At 42.0% G+C, this 13201-nt stretch overlaps 1 long non-coding RNA gene across 5 annotated transcripts in view; it reads right to left on the bottom strand.

The window, feature by feature from the left end:
* Positions 1-6837: 6837 nt before the first annotated feature.
* LOC103463697 (uncharacterized) overlaps positions 6838-13201 on the bottom strand; it is a 51032-nt gene continuing 44668 nt past the window's right edge. For all 5 annotated transcript variants that reach the window (XR_001776540.1, XR_533536.2, XR_001776542.1 and 2 more), the window contains exon 4: positions 6838-7941. This is a non-coding gene — a long non-coding RNA (uncharacterized LOC103463697). The remainder of the gene's footprint in view (positions 7942-13201) is intronic.

Here is a 13201-nt window from a genome sequence, read left to right as displayed (position 1 = left end):
AACGATGTTTCTTGAAGGCGCCGTTGCCATAGGTAACCTGGATCTGTGCCAACGGAGGCGAGCGGACCATTTGCATGTATTCAAATCTTGCATGAATAATTCACTTTGAAGCCCCCGCTGGAGTGTGAGCAGACAATAGCCGCTCGCGCTTACACACACAGATGCACAGAACAAAACGCTCACCAGAAAAAGAAATATCTTTTACATAAACACACACACACACACACACACACACACACACACACACACACACACATCACCCAGACTCAGGCTTGAAGGGTGTGAGAAAGGTGAGGAGGTTATTGTGGGAGGTACGCATGAACAGAGCCTCTCTTGGAGGTGTGTTTGATCCTTAAACGTTGAGATAGTAACTGTTGCAGCAACATCTTCCTGCATGTATTTACTGGCCATTCAAAGCACATAAGATGAGATCTTCCTCACACCAAACACTGGACTGTGTAGAGTAATTTCTGCTCCACGTAACACTAATTCTAAAAATTATTTTTGTAATCAATGGCTACTATACATAATAAATTACATATTAAATAAACAATAAAATACACTTCCAGTAAAGTGAACAGACCTTATATAGGTTACAACATAAAATGCAGCCCTGTAAATCATTTACTGTAGTGACACTTTAAATGACAATATGGCGTAAATCAAAAAATCTCCCTTATGCTGTCATTAATAAACACAGCGCCGCTACTGTTATTTATTAATATTATTATCTACACTTTGCTGAGGCAGGTTTTGATTATGGGTGGTATGCTTTTTATTTTTATTTATTTATTTTTGTCTTTTGCCCAGGATGATATGGAGAGGGAACAACAATGGTAAATGAGCAAAGAAAGATAAAAAAAAAAAAAACTGGGATACATTCGACTGACTACTTCAAATCCTTAGTTACTTAGGCCTTGTGGTTTTAGAGCTGAAACGCATTACTCTACTCAAAAAAAATAATAAAAAAATAAATGTGAACATAGTAGAAATTAATTTTTTTCTGCTCTCGTGGCATTGGGACCACCCAGAGAGAGAAGAAGCTGAGGCATAAGTAAACTAAGCTGCTTCTCGGGGCCCCCAGTCTGGCAGAGGTTGGGGGTTCAAGAGCACTTGACCTCTGGCGCAAAATATAACTCTCCAAAGCTCCAAATTTGTTGTCACTTTAAAAGAGAAATGTAATTAATTCAGTAGGCCGACAAAATGTCACATTTTACTACATAAAAGACTGAATATCTGGCAAATATGCCAGTAGAGAGGAAAATATCCATTGTTTGATTAAATAGTTATTAATTAATTATTATATTAATGACGTAGCTTTCACTGATTTAGTATTTATATTGATGGTTCATTTGCTGCTTTCTATCAGTGCAAAATTCACAACATGTATAAATGCTGACCTAATTTTTCGACAGTGACTACAGTAGCTTTAAGAAGGAGTTTCATTATTATTGATGTAAAAACGGGGAATTTAGATAGCGACTCCAGTCTATGAGAATCTATTAATATTTATCTAGATTCAAGATAACTTTATGTCAGACCGGTGTATTTTAGTTAATAATGGTTTTGATAAATTCCATAATAAAATATATTTTTTTTCCCCCTGAAATGATTTTTGCTTTGAAACGTGTTTAGCTGTGCACTGGTTCGGAAAGACGAGCGCTCACACCAGGACACATTACATGCAAGAGCTGCCACTGACACCACAACTGCTGGACATATTTTTTCCACTGTAACTGTGCCGTCAACCCCCCTCTCCGGTAGCTTACTGCCACGCGGCTTCCAAGGAAGTTACAGCTACATTTACAAGATCATTTTTTGCAGGAAATAAGACACATCTGCTATTTAATCTGCGGTAAAACCTATGTGCTCGGATGCGAAGATGCTCCGACTTCTCGTGGAGCCCTGCAGAAGCCAGGCTGGCTGGTTGCCATGCACTTTGAAGGTCTGCTCTGCATCAGCCTCCCAAGCAGCAGCCTCAGAGGAAGCTTATCATAAATTCAGAGGTATTAAAATGCCTCCGAGGGCGTTTTATCAAACACAAAGGGAGCCTGTAAACGTTTCCCTATAAAATACCTCTAAAAAAAAAATAAAAAAATCCCCACAAAACAGATGAGTAAATTCCTAATTGTGCTTCTGTGACCCTAAACCCATAAGCTACAGTCTTTCTCTGCATACATGATGATATTTACAAGTGCCGTAGGACCCCTCCCTCGCACGGCGACCCTCTCTCTCCTCTCTCCTCCTCCACCTTCTCGGTCTTGTTAATTTTATAAGATCCAGCATATTGCCACTTATCGGTTGGCAACGTTGTAAAAGCTCTGAGGTCAGTGCATTACTGAGCTGCTGGGCTCCTCTCTTCCATTAGAGGGAGTGTTCAGACTGCACTGGCCTTCGCTCAATCAAACGCTAGCTCCAAGTGCACAATGGAGGGCACACAATCTGTCACACACACACACACACACACACACACACACACACACACACACACACACACACACACACACACACACACACACACACACACACGCACGCGCGCGCACACACACACACACACACACACACACACACGCACACACACACACAAATACAAACTGAGATTCCTTCTATCCTTGCTTTGGAAACTATAGTGTGCATAAATCTCTGCACATTAATCTCGGCACCTACACACACACACGCACACGCACACACACACACGCACACACGCTTATGTCTGCGCTTTCTAGCTTTTCTCACTTCTTCAAGCCTTGGAGGCGGTTAACGTCTTCATTTGCATGTGGTCTTTTTGCATTTAAAGAGGGTAAATGTATAGGTTGCCCATGTGTTCGTGCCGCACCTGACATTGTCACCACTTGACTTTTTAAACAGATTTTAACACCCAATGAGCCGCGGCGTCCTCCAGTCTCTCGATCAGGTGAATCAGAAGAGAGGTGCAGGGCCACAGCAAGCAGCAAAAAAAAAAAGAAGGGAGAAGCAGGGTGAAGTGCTGATTTGAGAACACGTGTCGGAATAGAAATCTGTGGCTGGACGGTTTGTTTTATTTGTCAAAACGTGCAGTGGCAAAATTATTCATCTCAACCTGGCAGTAAATAAGGTCAAATCTTTGGCTCTTTTTGCCTGTGAGTGTGAAAAAAAAATAAGTTAATGCAGACAGTTTTTTTTTTTATGTTTATTTTTTTATGTTCACAAGACAACTTAGTAGTGTTTTGTATTATATCATCTATTAAAAAAATTTATAAAAAAATCTATGTATCTTTACAGTACTGGGACATCCTGTTCTGCCGTCTCACTGAGCGTGTTTCCATAAGTAAACACGTCCATGGACGGTGGGTGGGAGTGCTGTGGGTGGACAGCCGAAGAAGAGCAGTTTGCATGAGAATAGCCGAGGTCCTGTGAACCTTCTGCTCCCTGTGTCCACATTCAATGGCATTACTGCAGTTAGCATGACAAACTAGACTCCAAGTTCTCGGACTTTTTAATGCAGCACCCCACCGCCTCCCACCTCCTACCCCTCTGAAGCCGACCAACCCCCCACCCTCCCACATAACAAACCCTGAGCATGCACACAGAAACATTCACAGTTACAGCATCCTTTATATTTCATTTCTGGCTCTTTAATGAAATAAACTTGAAAACAGATTAATTAAAAGTAGCACTCTTTTATTTTTTAGTTTGACAACAAACTACATCAGCTTTAGTTCAAAAACATACATCATTCAGTCTGAATGTCATGAAAAATTCTGTAAAATCCATACATAGTCATTTTCAAAATGTGAGAACATGGGTCTCGATGAGGCTTGTTTGTCAGATTAAAAGTACCTTTTGAAAATAACTTTTAAGCAGATATTATACCTGCTTTTTATTAAGCCCACATTTCTGTATTAAAATGTTTTTTTATTGGTCTGAAGTATTATTCTAATCTTAAATGTTGCGTTTTCATCAGCTGTAGGTGGAGAATTAACACAGTTTACAGAACTGAAGGCTTGAAAACACCAGTAAGTGTAAATTAACTATTAAATAATATTCTAATTCATTGGATATGACTGTATATTCTAAAATAAAAATGAGACAGTAAAATATTCAGTGTTTGTTTCAGGTGATTTTAATGATTATGGCTTATAGCTATCAAATTATTTAATTTTTTCATTTTTTATATTTGAATAAAGCTGTTTTGTAATATAGATGTGTTGTGGTATGGCAACGTCATAAATTATAAAATAATGGGAAATATTTCTGTCTTGGCAGTTTATACAGCAGACTTCCACTGACACTGTCCACGAGGAGTGTAAGCCAAACACGGTCGCCGCTAAAGAAGTATTCAAGCATTAGCTGGAAAGTTAAGTGGAAGGAAAAAATGTGGTGCACAAAATACAAACCACAGCCTTAGGAGGACTGTGAACAGAGCCTATTCAGGAATTTTACTTGGACTGTGGCTGGAATCAGAGCTTAAATAAAAAACATCAGATGCAAACAGATGTAGAACATGAGACACGTCTCTCATTTTTTGTGTTAGGCCACTTCTGAATGCATATTTGCATATCATTTGGAAACCAAGGTTCTGGAAGAGCTCAGCAGAACATAATTCAAGTTGCTTGAGGTCCAAGTTTCCATAGTCGGTGATTAAGTCAGAAGTTGGCATTTGACACTTCCATTTGCTTTGTGGAAAACCTTTATAGAGATGAATGGGTTTTTTTTTTTTTTTTTCCAGGAAGACTCACCCACACTGCCAAAAGTACCAAAACTTTAACAACCACGATGTCCTGATTCAGAACTGAATCTAGCTGTCTGGCACGCTGGGCCTGACAAAATCCCCATAGAAAATTTATAAAGTTTTGTCAAGAGAAAGATGAGAGACACCAGACCCAACAATCACAAGATGAAGCCTGCTTGTAAAGCAACCTGATTGATTCCTCAGCAGAAATGCAGGCGGATCAACTCCAAGACACGTTGTGCAGATTGACCAATAACATACTAGACTCACTACTGCACCACCAAATATGACCGATTTATTATCATTTCCTTCCACATATTATTAGCTGACTTTACAAAATGAGAAGTGTCTCATTTCATTTCCCTTTAATTATAAATTTGTCACATTTTGGCATGAAAATGTAATCAGTAACTTTGTAGCGATTCGTTTCATTATCAGATTTTGCCACTTTTTTTTTTTTTTAACGTACAGGACAGAATACACACGTGTCCTTAAACTGCCCCTGTTTGTTATACAACCAGCCGGCTTTGTTCGTCCTTCTGTTGGAGGCCTTTGTGTTGTTAACGGACCAGGATGTAATTAGAGGCCCTCCATTTACAAACAAGCAGTTGAGCAATTACAAGACAATTAACAGGCCCCTGAGAGTTTATTCAGGTCAATAATGGGCCGCTCTTACCACCGCAGGATTCGCCATAAATACACCGTGACTGGCTGGTAATATCTAATGCCGGGGTTGTGTGGAAAAATCTTTTAGATTAAATCAATCGGAATGATTAGTTAAAAAAAAAAAGTAGTTTTATTCCTCATAATTATCTTAACATGGACTTTAAAGTGGTGCCAGTGATGTAAAGACAAATGTTTCAACAGAGGCTACCGTTTTCCCGCTTGTCTCATCTGGACGGAGCGAACCCTGCTGTCAGACTGGTACACAGTATACAGAGTTTATGTGACATGATCCGTAACTCTATCTATATGTGTTATGGTATCATTCCCACCATTAAAGAGGTTTTCCACCTTCCCCGTGACCCCCGCCTCGCCTCACAGGACAAAGAAAACGACCTGAAAGCAATGTCTTTTACTGTACAGAGGGGGAGCTGAGATGTGCGTGTGTGCGTGTGTGTGGGCTCATAGCAAGGTGGGCGTGTGTGTGTGGCTGGTCACTCTGCGACGTTAGGGAGCGTCCAGCAAACGGGGCTTCTCTCCAGTGAGAGTGGGGGAATCTGGCACGGCCAGTAAGCATGTATATCAGGCCATCTCACGGCTGGCTGGACGCTCCCTGGGTGGCCCGCCGTGGTCAATACTGCACTGGTGACTGGACACACAGAATGGGATGATCTTGCTTTCTTTCGGGGGCCACAGTGCACTCACACAGGTCTGCTTTTTATGCCAGCTTGACCATGGAGGCTATAGCTTGCCCAGTGCTGTGATTTCAGGTCAGGACCAGTGTGGGGGGCGGGAGGGGAAGCCTGGACTGAGAGAGGGGACAGTGTTGTTGGGGATAGCGAAGGGGAGGGCTGGATGAGTCCATTTCAAGCAAAGCAGTGGAGCACACTGGGCGCACTGGGGCATCGCCTCTGCTGGCTGTTTGGAGGGGAAAACAAAGGGGGGTGTGATTCCCACAAAAAACTAGAATCTGTGTGTGTGTGTGGTAATGAATGTGCATCTTTGTTCAAACTTTCCTTCAGCTCCAGCAACTCGTTTTAACGCCCCCACTGCTCTCGCACAAAGACACATAATTGACACCCACAGATTAAGGCCTCTGTGGTTTGACTGTTCTCCCAAAACGTCCCACTCTACTGGAATATCAGGAAATATAATTTCCAACACCTCCATGTACTGAAACTGGGTGATTTTCTCTAAAATGAGACATTATGCTGGTAATTAATCACGTTAAGACACCAGAAACAAATTGTTTTCCAGGTCATATTTCTCCAAAGCACAATAAGCTAAAGCAGAAGAACGAGGCATTATATTAAAAATGGGGAAAACGTGTTATTTTAACTTTAGCACATCACTTTCTGTCAAACAGAAAGAAGAACATTGAGCTGAACATGAAAATAAATTTTGAATGTGCGTTCGATACAAAGAAACATTAAAGAATGAAGAAAAAAGAAAAAAAACAAACAAAGGAGGCAGCAGCTTTTTATTTCACATTTGTATCAGTTTTATTTAAGATTTCAGAATATTATAACAGTAATCCGTGGTTCAAGAAAAAATTATTCATCTCACAATCACAAGTCAGCAGCACCCTTTCATAACTATTGGTAACGATGTGGAAGAAATGTTGCTTTTCTGCAGTGGCATAATCTCACACGAAAAAACAAGAAAGAAAAAGTCAAACCTTAATTTAAGAGAAAATATTTTTTACTAAGAAAAGGGAATGAACAAATTGTTTTTCTTTTGCAAAATCTAAAGCGCTGACATTCTTCACACAATCCTCGTTAAATAGACCTAACTTAAGCTTTGTTTCTGAAAATCCAAATATTATTTCATAATTTTGATTGAGTATTTTTATGCCAATCTTGAAAATGGGACAGAGAAGAGAATGTGCCAAGTAAGGCAGGAAATAACTACTTTAAAATAACCAGCTGGGTTAACATGCCAGGTCTGGAGTCAGGCGAATAATGGAAAATGTTAAAAGAACTGAAACAGTGACGAACAAGGCTGAAAGAGGACCAAAGTTGATCTTGTAACCGTGAAGAAGCTGGTAAAAGAGGTGAAATAAAATCTCTAAACTTAAATGAAAATAGCAGCTTTTTTTGTGTGTCTGTGCAATTGGGCTGCTGCTGAAAAAAGAAAAAAAATTGTTTTCAGGCTTTTTACTTATCTCTATCAGCCTTTAAAAGTGCAGGGTGCTGTATCTATAAATACTGTTTTTAGGGAAAAAAAATAGAAATTATTTTTAGCAAAGACTTATTGCACAATTTTAGACATGGCAGACTGCAATTTACAGACAAATCTGCAGAATAAAAGCTGATAAAAAACAACAACAACAACACGACATCAGAAAAATTCAATGTTAAAACTCACCTTTCGAAGCGGCTCCTTTTTACCTGATGTCTTAAGGAAAAGATGCGGATTATCTGCCCCCAAACGGGGAAGCTAACTGATCGTGTAGGTGGGAAACTGGACCAGGCTAACCGTGTAGCTAGCTAAAGGAGGCATGTGTGCTGCCTTATTTTTTTAAGGCCTGTTGTTAATCCTCATGGTGGCTCTTCACCCGACTGCTTCTGCAAAGGCATAAAATATGGAGAGAGAGAGAAAAAAAATTGATCAGTTGAATAATTCCAGAAACTTTGTAGAGCATCTCAACGTTCTTTCCAGATGCTGAGAGCATTTCTTACACAAATGCATGAGCAGATTGATGTTTTTTTTTTTTTTAAACATGAACCCTCACAATTTCTGAGTTCATATCATTAACAGCTCTGCGCATGCGTCTGACAACCGGGAGCGTGTCATCGCCCCCAGACACTGTTAACGTCAACGGCAGGAGGAGGGGTGTGCTTGCGCGTTTGTTTGTGCGTCTATCAGCTGTCTGCATCAATGACGTGTGCGACCCCGGAGCTAGCAGACAGCCAGGGGTTAAAGGTCAAAGCGGAGCCTGTCTGGGCTTCCTGGCTGACCCCAATGGCTGTGAGCGCTGGCGTTCACTCACATGCAGAAAACCGGGTGCTTTCGGGGAGGGAGGGCCGGTTCAACCGTCTACCAGACTAATATCACCTTTGGGATTTGGATCCAGACAAAAATAAATTGACCCCAAAACCCCTCTCTTCCCACACACACACACACACACGCACGCACACACACACACACGCACGCGCTCGCACACACGCACACACACACACACACGCACGCACACACACACACACGCGCACACAGATGCCAGATTTGCCTAGTCATAAAACAGGACTCGACCGTGCGGCATGACGCAGACAGACACAGCATAGGTGCTGAGTCTGAGAGGAACATCTAATTATCTTTTAGAGCTGAGTTAGAGGGAGGAGTGGAGGAGACCAAGAAGGTTCAACGGAGCCAATAACATGCAAGCCAACAGCGTAGGACGGTCGTTTTAGCCAGGCTGGAGACGAAAAAAAAAACATTTATTCTGTAAGGCGGTTATTTAAAAATTAGGATCACTATATGATTAAGAAGGGAAAAAACGTAACATATGATAGGTTTATATCTCTGTGGTGACCCAAGTTTAGATGTTGCAGCGTAAAACAGCCAGAAGCACGACTTCGGTGTAAAACAACATCAGAATGCTTGTAAAAGAGAGAGAGAGAGAGAGAGAGAGAGAGGGGGGGAGAGAGAAAAAATCCCAAATCAAAGAGATCTCAGCTAAATGAAACAAGGAACAAAAGGTCAAAATCAGAGGCTGCCAAGCCATCGGGAAAACTCGCTAAATAAGCCGGAGTGTTAAGCCCACTAATCCCCCCGTATTATTGCAACATCTGTGAGGGCTAGAGAGGCTCTGTCAGCGTACGCCGAGACAGATGTAAACAATATCCTGCCTGAAAACGAAGAGGGTTTGTTTAGGTATCGAAAACTGCAGACGGTATGCGAAAAGAAGGCTGAAGTGACGCGGCGAATGTAAAGCAGGTAAACCGAGGGAGACGGGGGAGTGGGGAAGAAGCGATGGAAGTGAACGAGTGACAAAAGCTTGATGCAGAAGAGGTAGCGAGAGCAGGTTTTTTTTTTTTTTTTTGAGTTGTTGGGATACAGCTTGAAGGTGGCGGGGGAAAAAAAATGGAGGTGACAGCATCCCGGAAAGATGGCACACCTGCGGACCAGGCTGACGAGACGCCAGGGAGACGAGGATAATTTATGCAGAGAGAGTCTGGCACCCCATGAATAGTCCGGAGAACTGAAAGGGGGGGGGCGGGGGGGGGGGGGGGGCTGCTTGTGGGCGCTTGCCGGGGGGAGGAGGGAAGAGATGGGGGGTCGGGGATGCTTTTTTTGAACGAGGGGGCTCAGAGGCTGCTCTTTCTGCTCGATTCAGCCGAAGCTGTCCGTCTGACGTCCCATTAAGGTTTGGGACAGGGCATGTGGAACTAGGCATTGAAGAGGAGCGGGAATGGGGGCGGTGGTGGTGGTGGTGGTGGGAGGGGGGGAGATCAGGCACAGAGGTGAACAAGAGGCTCTTACCACCCACTCCAGTCTACTTCTTCATTTTGGCTATACGTATTAGATCCACAGAGCTGTATGTCTGCTAATCTGCATGCTAATTTCCTTTCATCACAAACCAGAACCTCATAGAGGACAGGGGACAGACACAAGCTACTCAGCTGAAGTCCGGCTGAACGAGACGTCATAAGAGCGCTTCAACCGCCTGGCTGGTAGATCCACTTATCACATTACTGTTTTATGTTGTGGGAGCCCAATTCTGTCTGTAATTCTATGTTTAAACCTTAACATGCACTTTTTATGCAAATGTCTTGACATTGAAGGATTTACCCTCTTTGATCAAAGAGCCAAAAAAATATCATATAACAGGCCAACACAAAGTAGTTCATAATTCTGCAATAAGCAAAAAAAAATAAAAAAAAATTTAAATGTGGGGTTTTTTTTTTTTCAAAATTGTTTTACAAATAAAAATGGAAAAGTTTGGTGTGCTTTCATTTCTAGTCTCCAACTGAGTCAATAGTTATTAAAACTTCTGATTAGAGCAGCAAGTCCTCAGAAGAGTGTTTTAAAGAAGTTTGGCCATTCTTCGCTGGCTGGATTAAAAAAAGCATCTGTTAGCATTTCTTCCTCAATTTGATTAATTTTGAACTTTGACTGGACCATTGCCAAACTTTAACATGGTTTGACCTACAGCACTCCACAGTATATTTATGGTCACTGTTTTGCTGGAAAGGGAACCTTTTACCCTTTAGACTTCCATTTTTCCATCAACGCAGACCCGTTTCCACAGCACGATACTGCCAACACTGAGCTTCACAGCAGGCCATGGCCTACGACAATCTTATTTTGACTTTTTTTTTTCATCACTGACTCTCTTCCTGAAACTCCTCCAAAGGAGTAGTCATTTTGCAAGAAAAAAGCTGTGGATTTGATTCCAGACACCCTCCACCATCACTGACCAGTTCCTTAATTTATGCTTTGCTTCGTACAAACGGTCTGGACCCTTGTCTACTGAGAATTGATTGCTTGACTCTGTTGAATTTTAAATTTTACCCCAATTGCTAAAGTTCAGCCACGATGTTATGTGCCAAGTCGATGCTACGAAATCTGCACTACAAACAGCCATCTCCCACTGCAAAGAGGGAAGTGGGCTGGTTGAAATTCTACTGGAGAAATCCAGTTCAATGGAAGAAAGCCCAAATGGAGCACTGAAGGGAGATGAGAACGCAACAGCAAGGCTAATGACTGTCATTTGGTTTAGCAAAACCATGTCTCGTTTCTTTGACACTTCACAGCTATGTACCGTTTTGTGTTGGTCTATCACGTAAAATCCCAAATAAAACTCAATTCAAGTTTGTATTTGTGACAAAGTACAAGGAGAATGGATGCCTTTGAGCGGCACTGTACTGAAAAATCTTTTCCTAAGATTCCCTTTGCCTGTAAAAGATTTCCGACACAAATATATCAGCAGACGGACAGAACGGAAACAAAATTTCAAGAGTGTGACTGCAGGACTCTATCAGATGACACAATGAAAAGGTTAGCCACAGGCAGCGGTCTTGACATGTACAAACATCAGCAGAGGCTGACATCAACATTTAAAGTCATGGAGCAGTTTTGATTTGAATGTAAGGAGACAGACTGAATGCTTCGTGCATTTGAATCCTGGCCAATTGCCAGGTAAAACCGTGTGCTTGTATGCATGTGTGCGTGTGTGTGTGTGTGTGTGCGGGCGTGCATGTGTGTGCGTGCGTGTGTGTGTGGGCCGAGCGAGAAACGCAGCGAACAGGGTGATGTTTGAGTCCGGTGATGCAGGCGGACAGTTTAATGACAATCCTCGCCCTGAAACATACAAACCGGTGAGCACCTGGGCCCGCTCTCGGATGCACACACACACACACACACACACACACACACACACACCATATGACACGTGCAGCTATACGTGTGATGTGCACGGTGTGGCGTTTTCTGCAAAAGACGAGCAGAGCTGGTGAAAATGAAAGAGAAAAATATCTTTTTGCTTACGACCCTGAGCAAAAAAAAAAAAGAAAATAGTTTCAGGCTTTGCCTTCGACACAGAGGACGACAAACGCTGCGTTAAAAGCTATCCTTTGCTAGCGCTAATTAAAGCAAGTGTTAGAAGCGCCACGGATGTTGGTCATGTTTCTTTAAAGAGCGGCGTGAAGTAAAGAGCCATTCACTGGGCCGGCAGACACTGGGCCCTTTGTGCTTTTTTTTTGTGTGAGTGTGCAGAGTTGTGCCTGGCTGTGTGGACTTGCATCTTATTCAGCAGCACTTGCTCAGGTCTGGACTTGAATTTGGTGCCCAAACAAAGACATAGAGCCACCTCATTAAAAAAACATGTCATTGGATCAGACCTAGGCTCAATTGTGAGATTTAAAAAAAATTTTTCCCCCCTTCTTCCACCTACCATAAGCGACCGTGACTGTGCAGAGGGGTTGAATGAGAGGCCGGGTAGAGGCCCGGCGGTGGAGCGCCACGCCACATCCCTATGGGAACCTCCCCTTCACAGAGGGGGGTTGCATTTAAAGCTTTGTTGGTGTGTTAACACGGCTTTTTAAAACACCTCTTTATGGACTCGGCTAAGCAAACTGCAGGGCCTGGTTTTCTTGGGACAGAAGGAGAATGTGGAAGAAAAAAAAAAAAAAAAAACAGGAGAACGAATCAGGGAGAAGAAACGGTTTATTATAAAATGCAGCGCCTGGAAAAGTCTTCATCATTTATCATATTTTGTCGCAACACTTTATGCTGATTTTAAGATTTTAAACTTTTTTTTTTACAAGTAAAAGTGAAAAAATTATATTGAACTGAGCAGCACATCTAAACATAAAAATATTCTTGTTTCAAAAGGTCAGTCTTGTATTTCCTTTTAGTTGTTGTCTTGCAATATTTGCATAAAGCTTTAAGGACAAAATGTCACTAATTATATAAGGAATACTTGGTTTGGGTTTTTTTGGTCATTTTTCTGGTCTTTTTTTTTACCGTTGGGTAACAAAGTATGCACTTTCACCCCCTTGTTTTCCATTTTCTCTTATCGCAAAGATTTGAAATTTGAAATAAAGGTTAAGTTTTTAAATATAATGGTTGATTACAGCATGTATTCGAGGTTTTCTTCTAGGATTGCCCTGTATTTCGCTCTACCCGTCTCCCCATCAACGGTGACTTGCTTCCCCGCCTCTCCTGAAGTTAAGCATTCCCTCAGCATGATGCTGCCACCGCCAGTGCGGAAGATGACGTATAGGGTGATGTGCAGTATTGCACTGCCAGCACCACCGTGATGTTTTGCTTGTAGGCCATTTTGATCTCATCTGACCTTTTCCTTCTGCTTCACTGTTATGCTCC

Source organism: Poecilia reticulata, linkage group LG4 (assembly GCF_000633615.1).
Source record: "Poecilia reticulata strain Guanapo linkage group LG4, Guppy_female_1.0+MT, whole genome shotgun sequence".
Taxonomy (NCBI): Eukaryota; Metazoa; Chordata; class Actinopteri; order Cyprinodontiformes; family Poeciliidae; genus Poecilia; species Poecilia reticulata.
The sequence above is the reverse complement of the archived record's forward strand: the minus strand, read 5'-3'. Positions and strand labels throughout refer to the sequence as shown.